Here is a 5,486-nt window from a genome sequence, read left to right as displayed (position 1 = left end):
TTTTGATAACAAATTACTGCTAAATCAAAGCTATTTAAGTTCCAATAAAATCATAAAGGAGAACATCTCTAAACATTTCACATAGCATAACACTATCCTTTGCAGGACAATAGTCATGGCAAGTCATTTAGAAAAGATTTTGAGTTCCTGACCCACTGATTTCTAACCAGAATCATCTATTTGTATGGCCATGGGTTTTGAATTATTCACTGAAGCTCAGAGGCTTACTTTTTGTCACAGGGTTGGAGAGAATGACTGTCCCTCCTCCAGAATCCATCAATTGCAAAAACGTAAGGCCATGATTGGTTGTCGATAGGCCTTGTCTTGTTCAGACCCAGTATGGGCAACTGTAGCTCCTGTGGGCTTATGTTTGCAAAGGTGTATCATGTCCTGATGGTAGCATTTTGTAGCCTCTTTATCTCTTGCCTCTTTTATTCTTACTTCTCAGAACTTCTGTAGTATTCCCTGGGCCTTGGATGGTGTGACAGACATGTCATGTTTAGGGTTGAGTGCTCATTTATTGGAAGCACCTTGAACATCAGTGAGTCTCTGCATCACATGCAGGACAGAGGGATGACTACTGTGTGAGGGAGCTGAGAGATGGATAGTGATAGTATACAGAGCATGTGACACTGCCTAAAAACAAATTGAATCATTAAAACAGAAAGGGAATGTGCGAATGAGAACAAACGTGGACACATAATAGCTCTGCATTAAAATTATCGGTAGTTGTTGATGAAGATGGGCTTGGAATTCATTTATTGGGGGAAAAAAATCCCCATAGTACTGTTAGTTCTGTAACTATCTTGAGATATGAAATCAGGTATGGTACTTGAATTTCTGAGCCTCACTTGTTGGAATAATACAAAGATGCTATTCTGGTTGTCATCATGACTAATTATCAACTAATAAAACTGTTATCATGAAAATATTGTATTGCTACAATTACTATTATTTTAGGGTTGTTGGAAGGAATGAGGTGGAAAAAGTATGGACAAGTGCTTAACACTTTCCTTGTTCCTTTCTACATGTTATGGATTGCGGTTGATTGGGTGGTGGGCTGGTTCCTGGACTGACTGACTGACTGATGACTGCCCCAGCAGTTTGGCCACAGCAGTGATTTGAGGTTGAGATTGGTACAAAGTTGCTCTGCAGAAATAAGAACTGTCTGTTCTTCTATGGGCTTATTGTACGAGCGAGCATTAATAGCTTCCCCATTAAGCCTGGTTTGCTTTTACATGCTAAGAACAGAACGCACTGCCACTCCAGACACTGAAACTTGATCTCTTGGTGATTCTAATGGTTCTTACTGCCTCTGGTCTTCATTATTGTTTTTGATTTCAAAGTTTTTTTTAGCTGCTTGCCCAATGCTATTACTTGGGACAGGAAGAGGGTGCATGGTCACCCTTTTGTGGGTGACCTCACAACATTCTATATGGGTCTGACAGAAATATGACACTATTAGATGGAAGGATAAAAGCATGGAGAAATGGGCCTTAGGTCATTGCATAACGTAATACAGTAATGACTTCTAAAGTTATTTTTGGAACAAGTGAGAGATGAACAAATAAAGGGAGAACATGCAGTAGTCACATGCATATATGCATATATGCAAGAGTGGACCATTATATATCATCTAATAACAAAAGAAGGCATCCTTTGTTGAGAGTTTGGGGACTAGATTTGTAAGTGTTCCAATTTCCAGACATGGTCCCATATACCTTGTTGATTCTATTTTCTGTGATTCTCACATGGACCTTCCTTTTAATAGGATGGAAAGTGAGGGTGGATTGAGTTGCAGTGGCTTGACAGACAAGCAAGTTCTTATCCTACTTACATATAGTTAGTAAGTGTTAGTATGTGACAGATTTGGGATTTAAACTAGGCCCATCAGGTTTCAAAATAAATTCATTATGCTATATTGTATTTCTACAACTCTTACACTTATGTTGACTGAGCAAGGTTCTAGGCAAAGATCTTTTCATTAAATATAAACTACATAGATCATATTCTTGGTGATTCAAACATAGCAGTGTCTGCATACTGTTTTGGAAATCTAACTTCTGCTGGTACGTTCATCTTGGTACTGAGGGCTTTCTCTTTTCCCATGCTGTGCTTAATGATCACCAGAAAATCCTATTTTAATTTTTCTTATTTTAAAATTTATTTCCAAATAACCCATTTACTCGTAAATGATTTTGAATTCTCTTTTCAAGTGCTTTGTCTTAGGTCACATAAATAAAGTTAAACCAGATCTTAGTGTTTAATGGCTGGGAACCACAACATGGGGATCATGCCCACACCCCTCGCCCCACCCTTTGTGATGGCATCTTCCCTATCTTCTACAGTCTCTCAGAGTCTTAGTTATTGTCTTTACTCCTCTGACTTCATCTATCAAGTCCATAAAAATTTACTAAGTTTTTTTTATTGCAGATGACTTCTATGGCTAAAAATGTAAATTGTCTTTATACTACAACTAAGTTGCCCTTTCTGTTGGCAGCAATCTGATGTTAGGTTGTTGATATCTTTCAGTTTCCTGAGGTCATGAGTATATACTGCTGAGATTTTACTAATTCTCAGTTTCCTTGCCTGTAAAAGAAGAATGGCAATTCCCTCTATTTTTGTTTACATAATTCTCTCTCTCCCTCTCTCTCTCTCTCTCTCTCTCTCTCTCTCTCTCTCTCTCTCTCTCATACACACACACACACACACACAGAGAGAGAGAGAGAGAGACAGACAGACAGACAGACAGACAGATACAATCAGCTTCTCTCATAGTTCCTAATCCCTTACTAGAGATTTTTGGAGCTAAATGTATTTCTCAATACAGAACTGATATACTGCCTGATATCCAGAGCAGAATCTTGTGAAAAATGACATAAAACAAACTATACCTTTATAACCAAAGAATAAATATTAACTACTAACAAGATAAACAATCAAATTATCTCAAGTTAATGTCACATCAAAATCATTTTTTTTAAACAAAAATGTTCAGTGTTTTAGAATATTTGAGAATTTTCATTACTAGGAGCATGATTTATAAAGACCCAGTGCTGTTTGTTGAAAACAATTCTACTGTAACAAATATATTGATCTGCATTACCTGAGCTGGTTTTCTGAAAGTTCTTTACCATCGAGCTGAACCAATGGGATTCGAGTAAATTTCTTACTATCTTCCAGTGGGATTTTGGATTCCATTGCTCTGTAATAATCTTGAAGGAGTCTTTTGGTATCTTGAAAACGGTTCACTTCTGCCTTTAATACAGAAAGTGGATATCAATATCCAAATAAGAACAGACTGTTCCATATGTATTTCCATAATAAGTACATGTTGGTTGAAAGGAATTTTCTAGAAAGAGACATGATTATTTCTTTGTTGATAAAGTTTTCATAATTACTAAAGAAAGCAAACGACTTTGCACTTTATATGCTTACTAAGTGAGATTCCACTTAACCATGGTTATACTTTTTAATAATTGGCTTTAGAGATGCTTCAGTTAATTTCTTTGTCCTAGCAATAATTCAGTCATCATGGGGTACTACAAATGCTACACACAAAACCAAAATAAAAATAACACTAGGTTCTATTCCTGTGGTGCAATGCAAACTATTTGTGGAAGCACGACAACCACACAAAGTGAAACAGTAATTATCTCATTCTTCTTGCTTAATGTGAACAAGATAGACATAACTCCTAACATCTTGGTCATCTCTACTCTGCTTCTCTCTGGAGACTCTAGAAGAGACCTTGAAGGACATAGAGCAGTGCAGAGGAGTTGGTTGTAAAATGATCAGCAGTTGGACACGTGTACTTGTTTTCTTCCTGACAATGCAGGCTTGCCCTTGCAGCACACGGGGCCTGGGCATAGGCTGGGCTTGGTCTAGGCATGGGCTGGGCATGAGCTGGACATGGGCTAGGCATGGGCTAGGCAGGGGCTGAGAATGGGCTGGGCATGTGTGCCCTTCCCCCAACCTCCAGCAGGCTAACCAGATCTAGACTGCTTGCCACAATGGATTTAATGACCTAGGTGAAGACTTGCACCTTGATGCACCTGGAATTTCCTACAGGAACTGAGAATAGACTGCCCGCTGAGCTTGCTTTGCAACATAATCCAGCTGAAACAAAAGATGGGTTTTGTGGTTTTCCCTTTATAAACTGGAGCTGCAGAATTAATCTGCATTTCCAACCCTTTCTTTCTCTATAATAGAGCTCTGTTCTGAAGAGTTTAGGCCAGTAGGGCACTTTACTTAGTCCTATGTGTAAACTATGCATTTTGGAGCTAAACATACCCCTTAATAGGTTTAATAATGTGCTTAATAATATCTCAGTATTGTCCTTTGGTTGAAACTCTTTTCAATCAATCTTATCTTCACAATCCAGCTTTGTAACATGCTTTCATGGTTTTCCTTCTTCTGATATTCCTTTAAACCTCCCATGTAAATATATAATATAGGGGGGTACACTTCAAGTTCTTTATTTCTTACCTGACAAATACCTTTGTTTCTGTGCATTCATACCTCTTTGAGAATGTCTGAACTAGACACTGAGAATTAATAGTAGAACACTGATAACAACATACTATAATGATACTAATATCAATGTAGATTCTTTCAGGAATCAGCTGTACTATATTTCATTTTTTGTGGATGTAAGAAGAGTGCAATGTGCATGTCACAAAAGAACACAAACTGAGTTGTTTAGGCATTATGACACAACATTAGACACTAAAGGCTACTTGGACAGAATCACTTCAAAACCAGAATATATTACCTGATAACCTGGATAACTACTGAGCAAATAATGGGCAGGGAGAATATACAGTGTTGACTCAATGAAAAGGGGAAACATCGAGGCTGGAGAGATGGCTCAGAGGTTAAGAGCACTGACTGCTCTTCTGGAGGTCCTGAATTCAATTCCCAGCAACCACATGGTGGCTCACAACCATCTGTAATGAGATCTGACACCCTCTTCTGGTGTGTCTGAAGACAGCTACAGTGTATTTACATATAATAAATAAGTAAAATTTTAAAAAAGAAAGAAAGAAAGAAAGAAAAGAAAAGGGGAAACATTCTAAGATGCTTCCTAAGCTTTCCAAGTAAGGTGAAACAATAGATTGGTGCAAAACAGGACAAAGATTTGTCTCATCATCAAAGCTGACCCAAAACACAGCTTTGTTCTAAAGAATATGAGAGACTCATATTCCAAGTCAAATATGAGTAGACTGTGAGGGACCACAGATTTAAGTTGCTCTAAACTGCATGTTTCATTGTGGAAGAAGTTTAGACAATCTAAGATAGTAAAAAATGAATTAATGCATCTGTTAAATAAATTGATGGGCATATCAGTAGGTGGGTCATAGTTTAACAAAAAAGCAAAACAAGAGCACACAAATACCTCAGACACACACACACTCATACAACACAACACACACACACATACACACACACACACACCTGTAGTTCAGTAAAGGCAACTGAAACAA

The sequence above is a fragment of the Apodemus sylvaticus genome, chromosome 16 (genome assembly GCF_947179515.1).
Source record: "Apodemus sylvaticus chromosome 16, mApoSyl1.1, whole genome shotgun sequence".
Lineage (NCBI taxonomy): Eukaryota > Metazoa > Chordata > Mammalia > Rodentia > Muridae > Apodemus > Apodemus sylvaticus.
This window is presented reverse-complemented; position numbering follows the sequence as displayed.